The sequence below is a fragment of the Canis lupus genome, chromosome 3 (assembly GCF_003254725.2).
Source record: "Canis lupus dingo isolate Sandy chromosome 3, ASM325472v2, whole genome shotgun sequence".
Classification (NCBI taxonomy): Eukaryota; Metazoa; Chordata; class Mammalia; order Carnivora; family Canidae; genus Canis; species Canis lupus.
In genome coordinates this window covers 45,532,267-45,559,103 of record NC_064245.1, presented here as the reverse complement: position 1 = coordinate 45,559,103, position 26,837 = coordinate 45,532,267, and the positions used below count along the sequence as shown (strand labels likewise).

The window sequence follows — 26,837 nt, the reverse complement described above, 5'->3', positions numbered from 1 at the left end:
AGGGAACATAGTTGTATTTTCTGATATTCACTTGGCATTAAATAAACATATTCTTGCTGAGTGAAAGAATAAAGATGTGGTAAAATCTAAATAGAGTCATTAAATAGATTTCAGAACACTTAATATTTTGCCTCTTGGTATATAGTTGAGTTAATATGAGCATTTGTCAATTGCACCACATTTTCAAATGACTTGGTATCTTGTTTCCCACATGGGAGCAGAATTTCTAGGTCAATAGGCCCTTAAATGTCATAAATTGCAATATATATGGCAGATGACACTTGTCAAAGGCTCAGTGATCAATTCAGATACTGACTTGAGGACTGAAAAGAATCTGAATCAAATCAATGTATGAGATAAAGTCCAGTTTTAGTATGGTGACATGGTTAGCAGCACCTTTCATGGGATAATGCCTCAGGACATCCTCTGGGGTCTCATCACTTCTTAGGAAGCCTGCAGTTGGATCATGTCTGTCTTCCTAGCACTATGTTCATTAGGCTTTCAATTAGGCAGTGGGGCAGAGCAAAAGGAAGAGGAAATAGCTAACATAATCTGCTTCCTTTACATTTCTGTGACTTTTGCCTTATGATGCAATTTTTCACACAAAGGGATATCAGATGCCAGTGGAGACCTCGCAGTGAGTAACCTACAGAAACAAATCTCTAGTGCATTTATGAGCAAAACAAGTCCAAAGGCAGATGAAGAGAAGCAATTCTGGTGAGCCCCTAATCCACTGAAATCACCTTTGTATGTGATATTTTAGGTCATGAAAGAGGAGCTTGCTAAAATGGTGGGAGCCTCTGCAACACAGGGCCATATTTTCAAAGTGATGATAACTATCTTCAGGGAGTGTTTGCTGTCACACGCTTAACCATATCTGTATTCATTATCTCAAAGAATGTTCACATAAGGCTCTCTCCTTTTAGGTGTTATTATTTCCTCCTTAAAAATTAAGAAAGCGAAGCCTGAGGCCACATGACTTGGAAAGCTGTGGTGTGAAAGCAGGGCCATCTGAGTCCACACTTCTAACTATGGCACCCTCTCTTTTAATCAACTGGTATACATTCTACAGTACTTTACACAGTGAAATACAGAGGATGTGATTGGGTACCAATTAATGATATTCAAAAGTTTCATCTGTCACCAGAATTTAACAAGACCACAAGGTCATTCTCAGCAGGGAGAAATTCCAGGGAAATATATTTGATCTACATGTCTTAGGCTTGAAGAGTAGTTCTGATCTTTAATTTACTGATGAATTTAGAATGAAGTATTTGGTGCCTTCTCTGTACCAAATCTGCTCAAGTGTCTGAGCATAACAGTAACAAACGAGACAGGCAAGGTCTCTGTTTTTATGTTGTTAAATGTGAGTGGGGAAGATAGCATTTGGTGTGTTATAAAGTGCTATAAAGGAAATAATCAGAGCTTTGAAAGAGAGATTTACTTGGGGAGGTGTTTCTAGATAGAATATTCAAGGAAGACTTCTTTGAGGTGACTCCAGAGTTGAGGCCAAAGTAACAAAGGACCAGGCATGAGAAGAGCTGAGAAAAGCTTTCCAAATATAGGGAAAACAGTGAAAAGGTCCTGAGGCAGAAATGACGGGTATGATCCAAGACTATAAAAATCCAAGTGTTTGACATGACCCAAGAGAGGAAGCATGAAATACACAGAGAACTGGAGGGGGAGTAGGCCCTCCTGGGTCAGGAGTCCAGAGTATATTCTGACTGTAATGAAAACCTTTGAAAGATTTTAAGCAAGAAAATGATAGGATCACATCTGTAGGTTATTGACAGAGTTGTGATCACCTATGGAGAAGACAATCCCAGGACACAGCTCTAGGGGCCCACCAAAATATAGACATTTGCAGAGATAGTAATGTAAACAATAAAAGGGGGAAATGTTGGCCAATGAAGAAAGAGGACCCTGAATAGAGCCTAGTGACTTTCTTGGAGAGGACATTGGAGAAGATAAGCCATGATCAGAAATGAAGAGGCATACTCTGTGAAGGAATTTTCTAGAAGTCTGAGCAACGTAAGCCTGCACTTTACGGGGAAGAAGGTAATCAGTAAATTCAATGTCTGTGAAAATTCTGTAACAGAGGACACAAGATTGTCCTGAAAAGCAATTTTATCATTTTTCAGGGCCTCTTACAGTCCATCAAAATGTGAATTTTATTTGGACTCATGGCTTATTCAGTTCCTATATAAACAGATTGTTAAGCTTTTGCATTGCTCTGGTTGTTATGCATCATCTCTTGGTTCAATGGGGGAAGATATGACATATCATTATTAATTAGATCCCTAGTGTTCCTAAACAAGTCTTCCTTTCTTTTTTTTTTTTTTTTTTTTTTTTTTTTTTAACAAGTCTTCCTTTCATCTGTATACTTGGTCTGCAGACTCTCTGCATCTCCCTGGAATGGTCTCTGAGTATGGGCTGCTGGTTCACAGTGGCCCAAACTCTGGACCAATCAACATGCATTTGCCCTGGGAAGATGTAGCAGCACATTGCCATAGGGCTTCACCAGGAAGGGCCCCGGCCGGGGTGGGGCGGGGTGGGGCATTGGGGTCTAGGTTGCCTCATGGAAGGCTCCACAACAATGCCAAGGGAAAGTGGATGCAGTGATAATGGGATGAGGGTGGGAGTGGAGGAGGGGGTTCTTGGATGACAGGTTGCTGAATCCGGAACCCTGACACTTGTGAAGTACTCTGTCAGGAACATTAACTATCCAAAAGTGATAAAGCTTCAATTTGCTAGTCCATTAGACTAATTACTGCAATAATTAAGTAACTACTTGATTAGAACTAATGGGTACCTAATTATCCAGGAGAAAAGTATCAGGTGGCAATTATCAGGTGGCAATTAATAGACTGGAGTTAATGTCTTAGCACTGTCTTTGTATGAATTCATAAGCAAGGTAAAGAAAACAAACAATAACTTATTAATATTTATTGGTGCCACAGTGTTTTTCAGCTTGTTTCATTTACACAGAACCAATTAGTGGAAAGACCATTAGTGTAGCAGGATATAAAGGAACTAAAGCAGAGTTAGCTTTTTAAAGGTACAGGATCTCATTAGCAATAACGACTAACATTTAACCAGAATCAACCTATGATTTTTTTAGCTTGGTTGCTGTAAATCTATTGAAAGGGGATCACAGGTGAAAAATCAAAAGTCATGATAAAATCTGTGGGAAATTGGCTAATATATTGAACTCACGGGCCTTATTAAAGATTTTTCCTGGTTCACTGGAAACCTCTCATCTATTTTTCCCCCCTGGTACTCTTAAATGGCTGCAGAGAGAGATGGATGAGAAGAGATGTAACTTATTACAAAATAAACTTCTCTTATGAACACATATCACTCAGACACTTTGGATTTCTCACGGTATGAAAGGTTATCTCTCCAACCCAGTGGTTGTTGAGCATTGATGAAGACCCGCTGCTAATATCAGGAAAAGATCTGTTATAAAAATAAGATGTTAGAGCAAGACTTCCAGCCACAGCCGTGTTGTTCTAGGGGGCTGACTCGGCCTTGTGCAAAACCACTTTGCTGGAAAGCATCAAGCACAGTTTGAAATGCATCACTCAAGTTTAGAGGAGAAACACAGGTCAGCTATTTATTTATTTATTCTTTAATTCAGGAAAACACATGCTACAAGGTTGTAAGGCTTCTGGGCAAACACAGAAACTGAACCGCATTATCACGAGAGTGAAAAAAACGCTCTCCTCCCAAACATTCTGAATCAAACATTTCAACTGTGTAATGAAAATAAGAGCTGCATGCTCATTACTTCTCTTTTCTTAGTTCAATGAAGTCCTTTTTCAAGACAACTATTTTTAAAAATTCAGGAGAGGTTTGGACCTGTGTTAAATTTATTAACATTTTAAAAGTCACATAATTAACCCTGCCGTAGAAGAAAATCCCATCTACTTTTATTTTATTTCCCTGCCTGGTATAAATAATTGAAATGGGTTTTAATCATATTTTAGGGGAAAAATAACAATCACCTTATATTAGAATACATACAATGACAAATGGAGATAAATCTAAAATTTATAGAAAGGGAGAGTATTTGCATAAACTGCAGAATCCAAACATATAGGGCAGTAAGAGTAACAATTGTTGCAAAGGGCATGAAAAATTCAACTTTGGTTTCATGATAGGAGCCTGGATTCCTAACATGATTAAGATAATACATCACAAGGCCCTCTCTTATTAAAGGCATAATTGTTGGTAGAACCAGAAGTGGCGTTAATGCTAGTCTAGTTTTATATACGTACAAATATGAAGAGAAGGGAACTTAGAAACGCTCGCTTGTGGTGATCCATAGGCATTTTATTAATGTTTGAATAATAACCGCCTAGAGGGCCTGTTATAAATTAAAGGGAAGGATTGAGATATAAATTTTTATGAGGACTAGTTATACATTTCCATTATGTGTTTAAAAATGAAGGAATTACTGTGAGCACCGCAGTACTCACATTTATTTGAGGTGATTTGCACGGGAGGGCCGGCGGATGAGAGCTGCTGCGTGGCGGCAGTAAGAAAGATGTATCTGTCCCTTTGAACAGATACATCATATGTCATGCATGAACTCTGTTCTACCAGAGACGCTCCTCTGCTGCCGAATCTGCATGATTATTTCTGTGACAATAGCAAGTGATGATATAGCGCGAAGTTCAGGCCACTTAAGGGGGTGTCTTATGGTTCAATCCCAGCAGACTTGGCTATGATCTACCTGCTAATGCAATACAAGGAGTCAGTGATTACTGGGAAGCAATTCTGATTGCTCCTAAGGTCCCTGTCTAGGATTTTACAAGTGGCCCAAAAGCCTTTGGAGAAGCAGATCCAATGGAATAACAATCATCCTCACTGCACTTCTTCCAATAAGTCCTCCCACATTGTCCTCAGTGTTGTAGATCTAATGGATCTGTTGATCTCCACGGATTATGAATTATAACCCCAAAGGATACAGGAAGACTACTGGCAAACTTGTTCCTGTGCCAATATTCTTACACACTCATTTATATATACACATACAGATAATACACATTTATAGTCTTATGGGCATAACCCAAGCCCTAAGAATGTGAATGTATAGCCTAAAATACTGTTTTTCTTGTCACCTATAGCTGCACACAAACTCTGAAGTCAGGCAGGTCCAAGGTGGCACCCCAGCCAGAATGCTCACCAGATGGTGATTTGAACAAGCTATTTAATGGGCAATTCTCAGTTCCTCATGTGGAGAATAAAAAGCTTATAGAGTTATTTGGTAAGATTAAATATCATTTAATGTAAGGTCCTTGGTACACAAGTGGAATGCTAATAATTGGCTATCAGTTTTTTAGGACTGCCATAATATAGTACTACAGACTAGGTGAGCTAATAGAAATGTATTATCTCAAGTCCTGGAAGCTAGGAGTCCAACATGGAAGTGTCCGTAGGGTTTATTTCTTCAGAGGCCATTGGGGGAGAATCTGTTCTAGGTCTTTCTCTTGGCTTGGAGATGATTGGCTTCTCCCATCATCTTGGGAGACGCCATCGATGATTGGTGTCTCTTCCCATCATTTTCCTTGTAGGTATATCTCTAATGTCCAAATTTCCTTTTTTGTAAAGATGTCTGTCATTTTGGATTAGGATCTGTCTGAATGATGTCGTTTTAACTTGATTATCTCTGTGAAGATCCAATCTCCAAATAAGGTCAGATTCTGAGGTACTGGGAGTTAGGATTTCTTTCTTTTTTTTTTTTTTTAAGATTTTATTTATTTATTCATGAGAGAGAGAGAGAGAGAAAAGCAGAGACAGAGGCAGAGGGAGAAGCAGGCTCCATGCAGGGAACCCGATGTGGGACTCAATCCTGGGTCTCCAGGATCATGCCCCAGGCTGAAGACAGGCGCTAAACCGCTGAGCCACCGGGGATGCCCTAGGATTTCAATATACACATTTGGGTGGGGACACAAGTTTTGACGAGCAGCAATAAAAATCAATGAATATAGAAGAATGTAATTACAATGATGTTATGATGATAGTGTGCTTTCAAATATATGTTCTCAAGTCACCATGTTCCACGTCCCCAGCCTCATTTTGCAATCGAGATAAGATGCTCAAACTTTCTGCATTGCTTAAGGTCACCCACTTCCTCTGGCAATATGACAAGAATATTGTGATTTTTTTTTCTCGTTGCAAATTGACAGGAACCAAACCCAGGTGTATGAGGTGATTACAGGCTGATGCCTCCAGGTGCTGGGCAATCCAATACCTTCCACCAGTGTTTGCTTCCAGTTCATCTGTGGGAGTCCCCAGTGAAAACGATCATCGCCTGGATGATTATAATGATGACCAAATAAAAGAAGCATGTAGAAGAAAATCAGAGCTCTTGTTGTGCTGATTTTAAAATAGACTTCAAATGCATCTTTTCAAAACCCAAAAAACTCCCTAATGATAGGGCTATTTGAATTTAAATTCCAGAGCACTGGCTCTTCCTCAGCATGCTGCTATTTACCAATTTTAGCAATAATGTTAAAATGGCTGCATGAAGCTCTTCTTTTCCCATCATTGTGCAATGGTGTCAGATGAAGCTTGGGGAGCAGTGATGTGTCTAAGTGTGCATTTCCCAGCTGTCCCTTTTCAAGGATAATCAACAGCTCGAGCACTCTTTCCTCTGACATCAGTGTCTTCATCTGTAGGTGGTTCTTATGAAGATACAATATGGGAAGTCCTTCACATATCGCAGTTCTTGGAGTTATGATGGTGGGGGGATTATTTTCATATTCACAGCTGAAGAGATGAGGGGCTTACAGGAACTGATGTTCCTTCAGCCCTCCTTCTCGTCTCATCTCAAACTTTAGGTTTTAATCAGGGGAGAGCTGAGTGGCAGCAGCCACAAATAGACTGTAACATGGCATGACTACCAGGCTTCTTGGAATTGTGTCTTTGACAGCATATGTAGTGGTGTTTGCTTGTGGGGCAAGTGCAGAAAGATGAGTTTGAGGGTCAAACATGCCTCCCTACAGCTTTGCCTGTTCCACACCTGAAGTTCTTGGGTTGTGGCTGCCAGTCTCAAGGGGGAAGTTGGAGCTTCTGAAGTTTCATAGTTTGGGCTAGCTAGTAGGACTAGGGACAGGAACTGCCTGGGCAGAGGCCACCACTTCTGAAATGTCAGTGCCTAATCACCACACACACACACACACACACACACACACACACACACGGTTGTACCACCCCAGCCATGCCATGATAAAGGAGGGGAAAGCCCATTGTTAGCTGACATGTGGTAGCTGGGCTCTTCAATGGCTATAGATCAAAAGCAGTGCCTATTCGCCAGCCCTCTGACACATATTACTTTAGGATAGTCTCATAAACCAAGGGCTCTGGCACCACAGATAGGAGAGTGAGGTGCTGGAGTGTATTATCTGCCAAAGTTTGTGTGTAGAGATGATTGAGAGCTCAGAAGATGGGAAGATGAGAGTTTGAGCATGGGTGTGATTGAGTGCATTTAACCTCCTGGCTGCTGGAATTTGCATAAATATAGCTATATCTACAGTCTCTCTACCCATCCATATATCCCATATATACATACCCATATCTCTATCGTCTATGCATATATATTTGGGCTTTGGTGATATTTCTTGCAGCAATGGGTTTCTTTTTTCTTGTCTGGAAATAACACCAGAAGAGGTCTTGCCATTCCTTCATCCTCTCATCTTCTCATATTGCTAGGATTTTCTAGATGTCAAAGGGGGCAAAAATAAAACATAATGTGATGAGAAAAGAAATGATATAACGTTCAGATTTTTTTTTTCTTAAAAGAGTTTGATTTTGCTTCAGCTGGGGTGAGAGTTCAGTTTGGTTCTTATTTTATCCACACCATTTGCCCATCCCTCCTGAGAATCTCTGCTCTCCAAGTCCCTCTATCATTCTGTTTGCGTTCAGTTCTATCTTTCTCATTCCTGTATAATGCAGCTGTATTATGAAGTGGCCTGGCCCTGGCCCAGCATTTAAAACATGGCCTGTCTCATATTCTGTGCCCTAGAAGAACAAATCCATTTGGTTCCTTCTTGTTCAATACTTCCAAATCCACTGCCCAAATTCTGAGCTTTGCTCTTTTATTCTTGCTGCAGCAGAGAGTAAAGCTAATTTTTTTAAAGCCAAGTTTTCTAATCCCATCAACATTTTTCTCCTCTTTTCAGCTTAGTTATCCATTATTTTAATCATCAACCTAAGGAGAGGAAGGAACTCTGTAGCAAGGTTAGAGAGAGGTTAGAGTTAAAATGGATATGAAATAAAAGGTTAATTCCCCTATGGTTCTCCACAGTTTGAATGAATAGTTGAAAATTTTATAGAAAATAAAAAGAACACTATTATCAGCCTAAAAAATGAGACCTAAAATACCTCAAATTCAGGAATCAGGCTTTCTTTCATCTATGAAAATAATACAAAAAAAAAAGAAATTTATTTGACATGTTTTTTTTCCAACTGTGATGCTATGGATGTATCCCAGAGCCCTGCTTCCCATTGTGAATGAGGTCATGTGTTGATGTGTGTCTGAGATAAGGAAGTACCTGTAACCATTTGACCTCATTGGTGCTCTCCCATTAACTGAAAGACCCAGACAGGAAAAGTGGGGGAAAAGAGGCGAAGAATCATGGAGTTATTGCGCTTATTTGCTTTGACAAGTCTAGCTGTTGACTTAAAAAGTTTAATCCTCCACCACCATGTCTATACAGCATTCTAGCACTTAACTTACTTTCAGGGAGTGAACTGGGCCCTGGGGAAAGAACCAAGCTCAGTATTTCCTCTATGCCCTCCATGGAAGCTCAAAAGCATTTTCCCCTAAATAGATCACTTAATCTCCTTGTACCACAGCATCCTCTCTTGTGAGATGGAGGTCATACTACTAGCATATTTCAAAGGGTTATTGAGAAAAACTATCTGGTTAGCCATTATAAAGCATTTTACAAATATGAAGTGCTTTATACAGTCTAAATAATTCGTGAAAGCATAAAGTTTTATACTGTTACCAAGTTTAATCATTTGGCCTTTTTATTTCTCTGGGCATTTATCTTTTTATTTTTCCTTTTCTACTTTTTCCTTTTATGTTATTATGTAGAGAAATACAATTGTGCTCCTTTCTTCATAACTAAAGGGTTTGAGAGTCTTCAGGGCAAGAGAAGAAATTCTTAGATTACTTGTTAATTCAAGTGCAAAAGTTTTCAACTAAAGAATTGTCAGCAACATGTGAATCCGAATGGCTTCTAGAGATATAGGATATTGAAGTAAGAAGTTAGATTTTTAAAAGACCCAAAAAAGTATACTTTTCAGAAACAAAAGCATCTGATAAGGAGAGTCTGTTATTGTTGCCATATAAGGCCAAGATATAAATATTTACTTATCCATACCAACTGGTTCTCAAGGACCTATGATATGCCACATGCAATATGCATGTTTTTTAAATCATTCTTGGCAACAACACTGAGGACTCTCATTTCATAGATGATGAACCTCCCCAAAATCCCACAGTGAAGGGAAGAAAATGCTAATATTTCTGAATGAAAAGCCTGTGTTCTATTTTCCACACACACTTCTTTTCTGTTATCTCCTCACTACTGAGTAATACAGACAAACTAGTATGACCCTAACCATCTATATGGTTTTCGAGTTTCTATTTTGCACTATGGGGGCATGTGTCCACTCACTGACTTGTCGACCCCTGCTCAGATAACCAGTCTTTGTATAAGGACACATAGCACTGAAGGTAGATATTCTCACTACATTTGATAATCATTCAAAGTATGACCTCAAAGCCCCCTCAGCAGTAGTAATTGTTGGCTCTGTGAAAGATGACCAAAAAGAGGGGCACGTGGGTGGCTCAGTGGCTAAGCATCTGCCTTTGGCTCAGGTTGTGATCCCAGGGCCCTGAGGATAGAGTACCGCATTGGGCTCCCCAAAGGGAGCCTGCTTCTCCTCTGCCTATGTCTCTGTGTGTCTCTCATGAATAAATAAATAAAATCTCTAAAAAACAAAAAACAAAAACAGAAGATGACCAAAAAGAGAGGACTATAGATGGAAGCATGTTCATCAAGGAATTGACATAACTCCTCTTGTTTTGATACAGAAAGATAAGAACCAATTTTACTAGATAGAATCATAATATTTTTATAATTGGGATGAGTTTGGCTGAGGGCCCTGGTGGGACTGATAAGCTAAAAGAGATATTTGTTGAAGGATATGGTGATCTTTAAAAGCATTATAAACCTTTGTAAACCTTTCTGCTTGTTACAGCTAATGTGAATTCATTGTATGGGGAAAAAGAATGTTTAGATACTGGAAGAAAGAAAGCTATTTAGAAGTTTCAGCTTTAAAGCCATATCATTAGAATATGTACATATTCATAAACATGTAATGGAGAATCTAGAGAAGAATGTCCACGAGTAGGATATTTTACTTATTCCAACATGTTGAAATTTGCACTAAATTTCTAATTATTTGAAGAAGATCTTAAATTTATTTATTTATTTATTTATTTATTTATTTATTTATTTATTTATATATTTCATCCTATTGAAGCCTCAGCTGCTCTGTATTAAACAACTATAAGATGCAGTATCTGGAATTATTTTCATATCATTAAGAACTTATCTATTGGTAAGGATATTTCTTAAAATATCAAATAACCTTTGGAAATCGATCCTATTTCTTTTATTAGAAAATATCACCAATGGTCTATGAAATGATGGCTGAACCTGGATGTCTGCTATGGAAATCCAAGGTTTTCAATTTCTAATGGTCCCTAATAGCATTAATCAAGGCAACACAACTTACTTAAAAGGGACATATGATTAATCTTGACAATAGTAATATAAACTGAACTCTAACTCATGAATTGGCGATTACCCCCTCCCCACCACCACCACCAACACTAGGGTATTAGCTCTTTGTTTGAGATTTACCCTGTGCCATGCACATATTATAAGAACAAAAGAGAGTTCTTTATCTTTAAAAATATCCATTCAGTTCAGCTTACAGAACAGGGGAAAAATTGCTATATTTATCAAGGTTGATTTTGTTTTCCAAGTCTCTAATTCGAAACTGAAGAATGCAAGACTACATACATCAGGTGTTTCTAGCAAAATAGCAGCAGCAGCAGCAAATCATAGACATTTGTCATTCCTTAGAGCTGTCTGACAGTTCTGACAATTCATTAGGCTGAGCTGCAAAGAGGTTTAGAAAGCAAAGAAGGGATCGCAGGTAGGAGAGTTGCTTTTGCATGATCCAGTAATGGCTGATTTGTATCATTTTGGGTGATGGATACACTGTTCAGATTAAACTCAGCAGGGTTTTCTCTTCTCTCTCTCTTTCCATGATTTCTCACTACCCCCAGCTTCCTTCCTCTGGAACCCTTCCTCCCCCCAACCCCACCCTGGGACACTGAACATAGGCTGTATGTACTCTCTGTATTAAACAACTATAAGATGCAGTATCTGGAATTATTTTCATATCATTAAGAACTTATCTATTGGTAAGGATAAGTAGCATTTCATCCTTAATGGTATGTTCATACATATATCAAGGAAATGCTCCTTTCCAAAAGAAGCTGCTTTGGAGGTAGAGGGAGCCAGCAAGATATAGGATGATAAAACCATGCCTTGCTTCCCAGTATCTACCTGCCCTATGAGTCTTCCTCCTCCTCAACCTGTGTCGATCAAAGAGTCTATGCATCCAGAGTCCTTGTCCCTAACACATGACCCTCTAACTTGTGAGCAGCTGATTCTGCCCCAACCTGCCATAATGGAAACACACTTCTTTATAAATGGCCACAAAATATCCTAATTGTGTGCTCATCCCTTGGAGTAGCATTGGCAACTCATTCCAGGCATTATTTTTCTTGGGACCCTTTGCGTACCCAAGCTAGAAAACTTCTCCTTTTTAATTTTGACAAACAGAAGCTGTCTTGAATAAGGTTTATATGACTCACTCCTTCTACTTGAGGTTTGCATCATAGTATATCAAAACACTTCTGGACTTCTGTTACTAGTAGCTGAAATGTGGACTACCCAACTAAGGAAAGTGAATGCTATTAATAAAAATTGGTACCTATTATGGTCAATTGTGTGTGCAATGCCTTGAAGGATATAAAATGATTAGAGATGCATGCTTGTACCATTAATATTGACACATCAAAATTTAAGCTTATCAAAATAAAAAGGGAAAAAAAACAAACACATCCAAACTACACATTAGACTACATTCTTTAACTTAGATGCTTATTTTCAAACATTTCTCAATCACCTAGAAATGCTTTTCTAAGCACCTAGAAATTTCCCAGTAGCTACAGATTATTCTAGGGAAAGAGAGCCAAGGTGCTTGTTCTTTCAGAGCTAACATGGAGCAGCATGGAGACAGTCATTAATAAGTAAAACTATAATTAAATAAAAATTATACACTGAGATTCTTGTGACAACGGTAATCAACTAATACAAAGTATCTAAAACAAACAAACAAAACAAATAAAAAAAACCAAAGTGGTGTTATGAACTAAATATTTGTGTCCCTCCAAAATTCATTTGAAGCCTTAATCTCCAGAGTAATGGTACTTGAAGTCAGGTCTTTGAGAGGTACTTGGGTTTAGATGAAGTCACGAGAGTGGTACCTTCATGATGAGATTAGTGTCCTTAGAACAGGAAAAAATAGGAAGCCAAGCAAGGCCATGTGAGAACCCAGGAAGAAGATGATGGTCTGCAAATCAGGAAGAATGTTCTTGTTAGAATTGAATTCGAGAATCTAAACCTCAATCTTAGAACTCCCCAGCCTCCAGAATTTTGAGAAATAAATGTCTGTTTTTTAAGCCACCCAGCCTGTGGTATCTTGCAATAGCATCCAGAGTGGAGTAAGGCAGGTGGGGTTGCTGGATTAGAACAGGTCAATGGGAGGTCTTCTTTGAGGAGATAATCACTGAGATGAGAATAGGAGTGAGTCTACTATGACAAACCAGGGAGTTGATTTTCAATTTATCATGTTTTTTGAGAAAAAAAAAAAAGGAGGTATGCTCAAATGAGGTGAGTGAAAAGACTGGAGAAGCAGCTTTCTGACTGTGGGAATTTTGCTTTGTTCACAGCTGCATTCCTCATGCCAGAAAAGTGCATGTACAAAGCACATCCTCAATGAAGATTTTTTGCTAAGAAAATAAATGAAGGTAAAAATGGTACTAGATGACATTTGAGAGGTAGATGGGAGCCAGATCACATAAGGCATTGTGGGGAGAAACCGTGTAAGAAATTTGTTTTATTCTAAACAGGAAGGCTTTAGGCAGAGGACGGACATAGTTTAATTTATATATATATTTTTAATAATAAATTTATTTTTTATTGGTGTTCAATTTGCCAACATACAGAATAACACCCAGTGCTCATCCCATCAAGTGCCCCCCTCAGTGTAATTTATATTTTTATAGGTTCACAGGTTAGACTCTGGGTGTCCTGCCACCTGCCATGACTGTTGGCTACCAAAGGCCCATAGTTATCTGCCTCTCCACAGAATTTCTCTCAGTTGACTGGAGCGGCCTCCTTGGGAAGTTTTACAACCCTCTCCAGAGTGTCCCAAAGACAGTGACTGAGTGGTAATAGACACAAAAGCCCAGCCTTCTTGCCTTAAGGGATACAACTCTATAGTGGAGTTTATATTCCAGAGAACCCAGGGAATTAAACCAAGGCAAGACATTATTCAAGACCATGTTCTTGCTTAGTTCTTTGCCTTTCTCCATCTTGCTTCATTCTCTACTTTGTAGTTTTTTCTTTTATCTAAAGAGTATTCCCTCAGCCAATTATGTGCATCTAAATCCCTACCTCAGGCTCTGAGTCTAGGGAGCCTGACCTAAGGTAACTCATGTGGGGAAAACAAATCATAAGAGAAAGATAGCTCCAAGGACGCTGTCTGCAATATAAAGCCAAAACAGAATTCAAGAAGGTTATAATGGACTTCGAGATAAGGAAACTGTCAGTCTAGGGTAGGCTTAATCAAAGGCAAGTTTTATTATTAGAAATTAAGTAGGAAAGATTTTGAGTACCAACATACTATTCAGCTATATTTTTTTTAAAAAGAAATTCAATCATTCTTTCACCTTAACTCACTCAGGAGAGGGAAAAGAAGAGGAAGAGCGAGAAGAAGTGAAAGTACATGTGCGTGTGTGTGTGTGTGTGTGTGTGTGTGTGGAAAATGGAAGCTGTTAGGCAAATATGATGCTTAAGGCATCCAGGCTGCAGAAAAATCCTCTTTATGAAAAGGATTTCCCAACGCTCCATTTGGAAATATGTTTAATGAATATTTGTTTTGACTCTCAAAATAAGTAAAAGAAATAAATTCTCATTAAGTAACCAAGACTGTGACCCTTTAAAGTCACAGTTGCTATTAGAAAAAAATGGAAAGACTAAGTATGATACCAACTATAGAACATGTCATCCCTCTATCAACCTAATTGAAGTCATTCTGTCATAAATGACAATCCATCATGTAGTCAGCCAGTCAGTATGTCATGACATTATATGTAATGAGAGGTCTTCCAAAACCCAAAGGGAAATTCTACTTATTTTTCATGACTTTACTTTTTGTTTATTGAATTATCTTGGTAATAGTATAATATGTGTGCAGTTTTATTAAATCTGTGAAAAGTGGTCAGCTCAGAACTCAAAATACTGGTATGTGTTTACCTAAGATTTTTAAAAATTTTTGTATATGTGCAAAATTCCTATTATTCACTTTTGTATCCTCACTGATATGTTATGTTCCATTAGATATCTGTTTCTTGCATAATTTAAGAAACAAAGACATCACAGTTCAAAAGTATTTTTGGTGGGGAGAAAGTTGGTAAAATTTTAAAATGAAATATTTCATAATTTAAAAGTGAAATCTTTGACAGTTTCTGCTTCTAGCTATGGTGCTGTAGCTTGAGGCAGACCATAACTCCCATTAATAACAACTAGTACATCTATATAAAATACTAAAAATATTGTGTTTAAGGAATCAAAGAGTTCCAAACCAGCTAAGCTGAGATTTGGAGAAATGCATTATAATGAGCCCAATGTTATACAACATAATTTTTGCTCAGGGCATTTGTTGACTTGTAAGCCATGCAAAAGCAGTTGAGAGGTCAAGTAGTAAGCCACTGCTAAAGTGAACCAGTAGAACTTGCAACAATCTCACAGAGTTGAAGACAAAAAGTCAAATCTGTGCTTGCCAGGGCAGCCAGGACTTAAGGGCCTGTTATTTCAGAAGAAAGTGAGAAACAGTGAAGTGAGTTTAAATTTTGTGTCAATTTTCCCCATGAAAAATTTCAAATTCTAAAATTATGCAAGGCAAGATGCTAAGAATCTCTGCAACAAGTGTTTAAAAATCTGCCTAGAACTTTCACAGTACTAAGGAGATAAAAAATGAAGTTCAGGACCCAGCAAGTCTCTGAAAAACAGTTTCAGGCTCTTAATCAAAGCATCTGAGGACTATGCAGTAGCAATTTACCAGGAGTGGGTCAAGTCTTACGAAGTCTTCAAACTTGACTTAACACAGCTTATTAGAATATGACATGCTCCTCTGATATGCCTTCTAGGAAATAGAATGAACTATCAATAGAAAAATAGAAAAAAAATCGATAATTTCTTAAGTTTTGTGTGTAGAGGACTAGAATGTAATAAATATTTACCAGGGCAGCCTAGGTGGCTCAGCAGTTTAGCGCCGCCTGCAGCCCAGGGCGTGATCCTGGAGACCCGGAATCGAGTCCCATGTCAGGCTCCCTGCATGGAGCCTGTTTCTCCCTCTGCCTGTGTCTCTGCCTCTTTCTGTCTCTGTCTCTGTCTCTGTCTCTAATGAATAAATAAATAAATAAATAAATAAATAAATAAATAAATAAATAAATAAAATCTTTCAAAAATTATTTACCAGGCATACCAAGAAATAGAACCAAGAATAAAAACTGACAATATGAATAGATATAAATGATACACATATCAGAATAGCAATTATAGACTGTAAAATAACTGAAAATAATGTGCTCAGCAAGATGGATAATAAACTGAGAAACTGAAAAATTAAAAATCTATTTAAAAAATAAATGGAAATTTTGGACTTAAGAAATATGGATTTTCTGAATGTAAGAACTTAGATGGGTTTAACAGCAGATTGGATACCTATAAAAAGAGAATAAGTATTCACATTTGTAGAACATGTCCATACTGAGCCCTAGAGAGAAAAAAGAATGAAAAGGGATAGGAATTAGGGCCTAAGTTTAAGAGATAACTTGAGATTGCAAAAGTTGCAAACTATTTATAATTAAAATTTCCATAAGGAAAAGAGAAAAAAAGTGGGGAAGAAGCAATATCTGAACAATAATTGCAATGGATACCCCAAAAATGATGAAGGACATCTAGCCATAAATATGAGAACAGAGATTGCCAATCTCTGGAAGATCATGACCTAGGAACAGAAATGAATCAAAAGTAGACTAAATATTAACAAAATTCCAACCTAATATCAACCCAATCCAGTCTATTTTAACTAAAGTGATCAATGATGAAGTACTTATCCTCTCTGACTAAAAGGGAAAAATATTAAAGTCTCTAATAAAAAAAGCACCATCCAGGGCCTGTGTGTGTGTGTGTGTGTGTGTGTGTGTGTTTTCAAAAAACCTAAGGCTAAAAATCAATGATTTAAGTATGTATCTTAAAAATTCAGAAATCAAACCCAAACAAGTAAAGGAAATTATACCCAAACAAGTAAAAGAAAAAAAAAAAAAAACATAATAAAATTTTTAAAAGAAAACAGTATCTCTAAGTCAAATGCTAGTAAATTATGCCCAAACAAGTAAAGGAAAAAAACATAATAAAATTTGTAAAAGAAAACAGTATCTCTAAGTCAAATGCTAGTTCTTTGAAAATATTTCAAAAAACAAAGAACCATTAGAAAGACATTAAAAATGAAAGAGACAGAATACCATTTACCAATTTCAGAAAAGATGAAATGGAAAACACTACAGATCTTACAGACATAATTAAGATAATAAAACAATATTCCATCCAACTACATGTCAGTTTATTTGGGAATTTAGATAAAATATATAAATTGCTAGAAAACACAACTGCCTTAAACTAACACAAAAACAAAATAGAAAATTTCAATGGTCCTATATCTTTATCTAAATTAAAATTATAATTAAAGATCTTTCAAAAAGAATAATCCAGGGCCAGGTGCTTTTTCTAGTGAATTCTCTAGAGAGGTATAAATAGCATAATTCTTATAAAAATTCTTAAAGATAAAAGAAAAAAAAGGAGAATTTCTAAATTTGTTTTATTAGGGCAGCATAGTTTTGGTAACCAAACATGACACAGGCATTACAAGAAAGAAAAATGACAGATGCATTACCTACCTAAAAATAGATGCAAAATTCTAAATGAAATATTATCAAATTAAACCCATCCATACATAAAAAAGATGATATATCACAGCATGTTGGTTTTATTGCAAAAATGCAAGTTACTTTAAGTAAGGTGTCAATCAATGGAATTCTCCACAGTAATATAAATAAAATGGTAATATGAACATCTCATATTTGATTTAATTCTGCATTTGAAAAAACTCAATACCCATTCTGTATTTTTAGTAACTAGATGGAAATGAGACCGCCAAGGCAAGGGAGGGTCCAAGAACAGATTTTATTGCAGGCACCCTCGGGCGAGGTTCCACGACTCACGGGGGAAAGAAAGTGAGTCGAAGAAGTCGCGCCAAGACAAGGTGGTAGGGGGTTTACATAACGTTGTAAGGCAGAACGGTTTCCTATTGGTTGGCTCATATGCAAAGGAAGGATTGCAATCCAACCAGTCAGAGTGACCCTCACTATGCAAAGGAAGGATTGCAATTCGACCAGTCAAAGGTGACTTCCTCCTCTGGGGTTTGAAGGGCATTGGGTTCGGTTGGGGAAGTCCAAAGGAGAGGTGTAAGGGTCTGCTCAAGCTGTCGTCCCAAGTGGAGGTGGTGACAGGAACCTCAGCCATTTTGGCGTATCCGCCATCTTGAGGAGTTTCCCTTCCCGCCTGGCCCCAACACATTCATAATTAAAAATGTTAATTAGACATAAGGCCTAGGGTTATAAGAAAACTTGGTCTATTTGAAAAAGAGTGTCCATAGAAATCTATAGCAAATTTCATACTTTATAGTGAAACATTGAAAGCAGTTCCCCTGAGGTCCTAAGGTTGCAAAAGTTATGTCTATTATGGATATTTGTATTCAACACTGTTTTTTTTTCAGTACTGGAAAGTACAACCAGTGCAATAGGCAAGGATAGAAGGTACAAAGATTTATAACAAAAGACATGTGTATAATGTATATAGAAAACCCATAATATGTATACAAAATAAAACTACTAAGTCAAATCAGCAATGTCATTAGTAAATGAGTCAATATGCAAAAATTAATTGTATTTCTTTCTTAGCAAAAATAATTTGAAAATGAAATTTAAAAATATTATTTACAATAACAACATAAAAAAATCAAATACCCAGGAATAAATGTAACAAAAGATATGTAAAATTTCTAAAATGTTTTACCAAAATCAAAAGACATTAAAAAAGCACTAACATTGGAGTTATATATCAAGCTAATAGATGGAAATCTCTATACTATAATAATGTCAATTTTTCCCAAACTGATCTATAGATTCAAGAAGACTCTTTTGAAAATTGAGAAGTTTTTTTTCTTCCACAAATATATATGATAAGGTGGAGAATTGCAATGGCAATCAAAAAATGGATTAAGTTGAGATATTAACACTATTTAACATTACAGTATTATAGACTTCCAATAGCTTATAAAGAAAATGTATTTTCCTGAGGATGGACAAATAACTAATGAAACAAAATAAAGAACCAAAAGGAGATCAATACATATATGCTGACTTGAGTTATACCAAGTCTAACACTGCAATATAATGGGAGGCAAGATGGCCTTTTTAACAAATAGTGCTGGCTCAAATGGCTATTCTTAGAGAAAAACGAACCTAACCCGTATTTCACAATTCTTGATAAACTGAAGATCTAAAGGTAAAAACTAAAATAATGAAGTTTCTAGAAGATAACATGGTGGAATATCATCAAATCTTGAAGTAGGCAAGGATTCCTTAAGCAGGACAGAAGACACACTAAACAAATAGAAGACTATTGAAAAAAAAAAATAAACTACAACACACAATGCAACAGGAAAATGGAAAAATATTTAAGTAGACACTTGACAAAGAAGCCTAGAGAAGTGTCCATAAACAAAACCAAGGAGTCACAACACATCAGTCAAATAGTAAGTATAAATAAATAAAATTTTTAAAAAAACAAATACTAAGTATAAAAAGAACCATATTGAGATACCAATGGACATCCATTGAAATGGTTAAATTAAAAAGGTTGATCATGCCAGGTGCTGGCAAGGATGTGGAATAACAGGCATGCTTATGAACTGGGAGTGCAAATTTATGAGAGCATTTCAGTAACCTATTAAACACAACCTATTAAGTTGAACGTATTTATGCTCTGTGTCACAGGGATTCCACTCTAGGTATATTCCTAACAAGTACTAATGTGCACTAAAAAAATGGGCAAGTATGATTAAAACATTACTATTTACAAGTAAATTTTTTAAAACATTCCATCAACTATAGATCATTTAAATAAATGGTGGTCTAACCAATCAATGGAATACTATACAGCAACAAGAATGAAACTATGCTAAATACAGCTGCATGGATATATTTCACAAACATAATACTGAATGAAAGAAACCAAACACAAAGAAAGGACAGACTGTGGGATCCTATATACAATATATACATATACATATATATGTATTATATATAATTATATATTATATATGTAATATATACATATTATATATGTGTGTATATATATATATATACACGCATAGTTTGAAGTAGGAACACTACCTGATAGCCATAGATGTGAGGCTACTGATTAGGAAGAGGGGATGATAGGGACTCTGATGGGGCAATATTCTGGATCTTCATCAGTGTAGTGTTTCTACAAGTGTGTTGACTATAAACATTAATCCAACTTTACCCTAATGATTTGTGCACTTTCTCTATTTTTATAATTTGGTAAAAAAGATTAAAAATTAAGGGCTTTAAAAAATAGAAATTGTTTTTAGACTTACATGCATGTTTTCAGAGCAATTTCTCACAGATGGGGAAACTGTTGTGCTCTAGCTATGCACGATTTTTTTCTTTCCCTGTGAAATGTGAAAAATTTAAGTGAAGATAAAAACAAATTAGTTTGCCTCAGGCAAATATACGAAAATTCTTGGGGCAGAATTGCTGAAAGTGAAGTATATAGTTTCACCATAAAAATCACAATGGAAAGAAGGGCTTTATTTCTTCTCTAAGATGGCTAAAATTTTATTTTTATTAACACAATGACAACAACTCTATGATATGACTACTCACGCAATGCAATATCAGAATTGTTTCAAGAAATAAAAGACCTGTCTCAACGATCCTATTCCCTCCACCTCATTCCTGAAAAATACATAGACACACAGATACACAAATACATATATTATACACAGCTTCTTTTTCTTGCTTATAATATAAAAATACATGGTCCCTCATTTGGCTTATCTCTAATTTTTAAGTGGATACACGGATATTTGGGACTGTGGAGTTTTCGTGAGTTATGCAACTCCAACTCAGCAAATATTGATTAGCTTCTTTGAAATACATAGCATTATGGAATTCTAATAAATGGAAGATAGGCTAATTTAATTTCTCCATCTCTGTCCACATATGTGTAGACAGAAGCAAATATATGCATATTACACACATGCTTCAGTAAAACTGGGCAGTTTATCTTGAATAATTCATTGTTTGTGGAACTGGTAATTGGAATTAAATTTAAGCTCCATCTTAGCAGCACTGAATAGTATTTGAAAATAGAAAACTGAACACATGAATCTGTTGTTTCCTCTCCAGGATGTCATCAGGCATGTCCATTGGCAAGCTGCATAAGCAATAGTGTCACAGCATAGGACAACTGAAATGCTGACAGGTACTTGCAGGCACAGCCCTGATGAGGTCAAATACCCCTAAACCTGCCTTGTTTGCTGATCTTTTAATCGAATTCAACTCGACTGTGGCCACAGCACAAGGCTTTCTGACAGTATGTGACAGCATATGACAGCAAAATATTTTGATTTTTCATCATTTGATGATATTTCAGATCTCTTGAAGTCCTTCATAAACTAGCACACTGTTTTATAGAAGAATGATACAGGCAGTTAATTGTCTTGGAAGCTCTGTCTCTTTTGGTTTTTAGCTGAATCCTATTAGAAAATGAGTCTTACATTTTGAGAGTAACAGGCCGTGTAGACCATCAGTGACTTCAAGGACTTTGCTTAGAAGAGAGAGAGAAAGAAAAAAAACAAACAAACAAACAAAAAACCCTGAAAAACAAAACAAAAAACAAACATATGAACTCATAGCCCGAAACCCAGAGTTGTCAGAGGCTCCAAGGAAACGTAAACATCTTTTCATTTTTCTGAGCTTCTTCTGAACAATTAAAAGTGACTTCTTGGGTATGAAAGAAAAATAAAGGGTGTGACTACTAATCTTTTACTTAAAACGTAAAATACATTTAAAAATTCATTTTATTTTATTAGTCTCTTCACAAATCCTTGGGGGGCACAACTAACAATGATTTGGTGTAGGGAGGAGAAAAATCCACTGGAAAACTATTTTTACTAAGCTCACCATAAGCCCCTCCACATCTCAACCCAGTCCTTTCCCATCAGCTATTCACAAGATTTGAAACCTAAACAAAACAAAATTAAAATTGCATTAAACTTTCATTATCATGGAAATTATTTTCTAATTTAAATTCATGTTCTTTTGATGCTGATTTTTTAATTGTTGTGAAGTAAAATAGATGTATCCTCTGTGGCTTCCCATCAAGCTCAGAATGATGTCCAAAAGTCCACCTCGGATGTCTTGTGCTTCTCTTCCTGCTCACTCAGGTCCAGCCATGCTGCCTTCTTTGCCTTGAATACATCAAACTCCTTTTCGCTGAAGGGCTCTGTATGTGCCTTTTCTTCTGCCTTGAATGACTCCTCTCAACCCGTATCTTGGCACACCTTGCCTCTTTGCATCTACTCTGTCCTCCTGATCACCCTGACTAAAGTTCTTTGGCTTCCCTTAGGAAGGGAAAGAACTTATATCGTATCTTTTCACTGTCTCATGTTATTCTTCTGGATGTTACCTGCTCTACCAGTAGGATGTCAACTCTCTGGCATCAAGGGCCTTACCACCGGCCTTCTTCACTCCTCTAACAGCACTGTCTAGGCATAGTAAGTGTTCAGTAGTTCCTCTTCATTGGAGTCAACACTGAAAGATTCATCATCAAAGAAAGACCCAAGAATGTATTGTACAAATGAGACAAAATGGGAGGATGTGATGTGTACTGACCCAGACTGATATGATCACCAGCTACAGATGCAGCTTTTAGGTAAACAGTTTTAGGTGCAGTTTTAGGTGGACATAACCATGTAGCTTATTGCTAAATTCATACTTGGTGCTATTTTCAGCCAGATTCCTGAAGCATCAGAAGATAGATATCAGATCTCGTTTCATTCACATACTAAAATAAAGCTACTTCCAAGTACTATAGACTAGACAATAGGTGATAATTTTGGACTTTGTGTGATGAATTTACATCACTAAGAATTCAAGAGGAAAGAAAAAGAGCAGAATATAATTATCGAGTTTAGAAATAGACTATTTAAATCTATTGCCATGACCCCTATGAAGAGGACTTAATGGTCCTGGGTATCATGACCTTGGTTGTATTTTTCACATCCCATGTGGTCTCCTAATTGGCCTTTGTCCTACCTCCCTGGATGCAAGCAGCTTTTTCAAAAGTACTCTCTCTGAAGCTCCATAAAAATGTAAAATAGAATTATTGAAATAGTAGCAATAGAACAGAAAATGACTTTTATGGCCTGATATTTGGAACACATAGGGCATTTGGCCGAAGAAAATAGAAATTGGTAAGATTGGTATGTGCACACTGCAAAGTTCAGGTCGTGTTATACAAGGACCAATTCAAGAGCTCCTGTTTCAGGGATAGAGAAGATCGTTTCTTCTCTTTTTTTGTCTCATGCTTTCCTCCATAATAGGAGAAGAGTAGTGCTAGTCTGGTGAAAGAAATGATATGAGGGTGTTTTAGCATGATACACTTCTTACCACTCAGAGGTGTCAGCAGGTATGAGTGTTAAAAAAAAGTCCAAAACAGTCAATTTGTTGTGTAAGGGCTTACCTAAAAAGGCTTCCAATGGATTAATACAGTTTTTGAACTGACATGGCTGTTAAATGCCTTGGAGTCATCTTGTATGAGTGAGATCATGGTTCTGCAACTTCTTGATTATAGGACATTGAGCAGGAATCAAAACTCTCTGTGCTTTGATTTCTTATTCTATGAAGCAAGAATCATAGTGCCTATCTTATGAAGTAGACATGATTAGAAGATTTAACCACAGTAAAGCTCCCAGAACAGGCCTGGCATGTAGTAAGTATTCAATAAATATTGGCTATTATTATTATACTTCTTGAGGTAAGTCAAAATCAAAGCAGTACTTGATCTAGTTCTCCATCTGCACCAATATGAGCAACATGACTATATGTTAATATAATTGGTGTAGGTTTCTAATATGATGAATAACCCATATCAAACTAGAAAGAACATTAGCCTCCAGTTAAGCTGATACACATTCAAATCTCAGCTCAGCACGAGTGTTTAAGGTGGCTTGTTGAACTCATGAAAGTTTTGTTTCCTTTTATTTATTTATTTATTCATGAGAGACACACAGAGAGAGGCAGAGACACCGGCAGAGGGAGAAGCAGGCTCCATGCAGGGAGCCCCATGTGGGACTTGATCCTGGAACCGCAGGATTATGCCCTGAGCTGAAGGCAGATGTTCAATCACTGAGCCACCCAGGCATTCCGAAAGTTTTTGTTTTCTAAGTCTCAGCGTTTTCTACCTGTAAAGCATTCATAATAAAGGTCACTTTGTACTGTGTACATTTGAAACAATGCGTGTGTAGTACCTAGTGTGATGTTTGATACCTGGATAAACACACTATTGATGTTATTATTCTCTAAGTGGCAATATATGAACAGAATTATACTTCCCTCTTGAGTACCTACTTAGACAAAATGTGGTAAATGGTATCCTGATAGTTTTAGAAATAATTCTTTATAACAGTATAGATCTTATCAGAGTCTACTGATTTTTAAATTTCTTTTTTCTGAAGGTATTAATCCTCACTCATCACCTATTTCCTGAGCATCATATGATGATACTCCAGATTAATTTGTTTTGGCACAGACAAGCATAGCATGCTGTTCTGTGCTTCATCAGCATTTAATGAGCAACATGTCCATGATATGAGAAAAATAAATACATGGAAACATAAGGACTTACAATCTTATTGGAGAAATATGGCACAAATAGGTAAAAGGTTGAATGATACATGAGGAGAAAAAAATATTCACTCAAAAACAACAGCACAAGAACAGTCCAAGGTCAGGGCAGAAGCAGAAGTCAGAAGTGCTGAGGAAGGAGTGAGAATTTGGGTGAGGAGAGGCCCCTGAGTGAGCTGGACAAGAACACACTGGGAGGATACTGAACTGAGCGCTAAGCATGAAGTCTCAATTCGTGGATTGAGGGATTCGGAGTTTTAGCAAATGACAATAAAATAATCAGTAATTAGGAATTTAGTGGATAAAGGAGTAGCTGGAGAGAAAGAAAGAGCAATGGAAAAGCAGGAAAAGCTGCTTTTTTTTTTTCCTGCAGGAAAAGCAGGAAAAGCTGGGTAAGTTGGAGAGTAAAACCAGCCCTAATATAGGAATAGAGCATTGGAAGGCTGGCTGGTTCAGAAGGAAGGAATGTTTGTTGCTTAGAGACCTTTTTCACTCTCCTCATGTTTATATTTTCCTTTCCTGATTCAAATTCTTGGAGGAACAGAATTTTTCCCCTGTGTGAATCCACAAGCATTATTTCTTGTGCAGAATAGGGATTATTTTTTTTTTAATGGATTGGTAGAAAGGAAGGAGGAAAAACTTGAGTTTCAACAAAGAAAGGTGAGTTTTCCATGAAAGTTCCCCCCAAAAAAACTAGGCTTAAGAATTGGGATTGCAGGACTAGGATGATTATGATGGAAATAATGACTTTCCGTAATCCTATGTCAATGGTGAGATATTTGAGAGACATTGCAGAGGGAGTCTGTGATAGGTCAGAGAGAAAAACAGGGTGTAGAGGTCCAGATGACTTAAGAATTCTACCACTGAAAACAAGAAAAGTGAAATGGCAATGAGAAGAACTCATAGGGGAAAACTGCAATTTTCTTCTCCTTTCTTTTTTCCTCAGTAAAAAGGGAAAAGTGGCTGTGATTAATGACAAAAATCTGGGGGCAAAAGAAAAAAAAGATGCTTCGGAAAGAAAGTGTGAGTAGGCAATTCCATGCCACAGATAGTTTTAGAAAAGAGGAGAATCACCAATTTCTGTATGACAGAAAAGAATGAATAAAGGATAGATCTGGAGAGGTGGTGTTTACAGAAAGGGGAGATTCATTAAATGTAATCTCTAATACAGTTAATAATGAATTATGTGATGATGATGGTTCTTTGAAACTCATTAAAGTGTTTTGGATTAACCTAAGTAGAAGCTACCAATTAACGGAGGTCCATGCTGTGGCTATTACTTGAAAGCAGTGCCAACACAGGTCTCTGAAGCTCAGCCTAAAACATGCAGCATGCATCAAGAAGACCAGCTCCATGCATTTACCTTGACTGACCATTGCTCAGCAAAACATTATCAAACCAATAAGGGTCATGACTCTGGACTATGATTTCAATAGAAGTAGCAGTAACTTTGAGGAATGAAAGGCAATGTGAGCTAGGTCAGTAGTAGGAGTAATAAGGAAGACACTATTCAGGATGGTTTTGGTTAAATGGTGGTAAAAATAACCAAGACTCATAGCCCCTAGTTGTTTGGCAAAATACAATTTGCCAGAGGCTATTCATTTCATATTGACTCTGAATATGTATTTTATGCAAACCATCACTCCAGAACCTGGGTAGAATAGTTCCCAGGCTGGTTCCATATGGTCACACTCCAAGATGGCAGCAGAGATAGGCTAAGGAAAGGTAATAAGGCCAGAATTAAACCGAAGAAAGTCAGGTCAGTGGACAGGGGAGGTGCCATTTTATAAGACCTCTTGAAATCAGGACCTCAGGTTGGGAACCTGAGAAAAAGGCTTGGGGGTCTCTGAAAAAAAAGATCTGTGGACTAACAGTCAGACTTTTAGATTTATTTATTTATTTATTTATTTATTTATTTATTTATTTATTTATTTATTTTAGAGATAGAGTGGGAGCCCCAGTGTGAGTGTGTGAACAGCAGAGGGGAGAGACAGAGGGAGAGAATCCTCAGACTCTCTGCTGAGCACAGAGCCCTACGGGGGGCTTCATCCCAGGACCCAGAGCCAGTTAACCAACTGAACCACTCAGGACTGTTAGAAGTCAGACTTTTAAAGCACGAACCCACAGTAACAGGCATCAGGAGCCCTGCAAACACCTCTATAAGAAGCACAGACCTGAACAACAATAATGCCAAAAAAATAATATCTTATGTGAATGTCTGTCATTTATGTTGGATCCTTTGATAACTCTCATACCAAAGCCAGAGTGTTAGATAACTCACTGACACAGAATTTGGGCAGATAAAATCAGGATCTGGGGCTCCTAATTT

The 26,837-nt window shown here is 37.1% G+C and overlaps 1 long non-coding RNA gene across 1 annotated transcript in view; it reads right to left on the bottom strand.

The window, feature by feature from the left end:
- Positions 1-4,314: 4,314 nt before the first annotated feature.
- LOC118354299 (uncharacterized) overlaps positions 4,315-26,837 on the bottom strand; it is a 54,327-nt gene continuing 31,804 nt past the window's right edge. Inside the window, exons 2-3 of the long non-coding RNA XR_004814568.1 lie at positions 7,580-7,725; positions 4,315-4,741 (exon numbers count right to left, since the gene is read on the bottom strand). This is a non-coding gene — a long non-coding RNA (uncharacterized LOC118354299). The remainder of the gene's footprint in view (positions 4,742-7,579; positions 7,726-26,837) is intronic.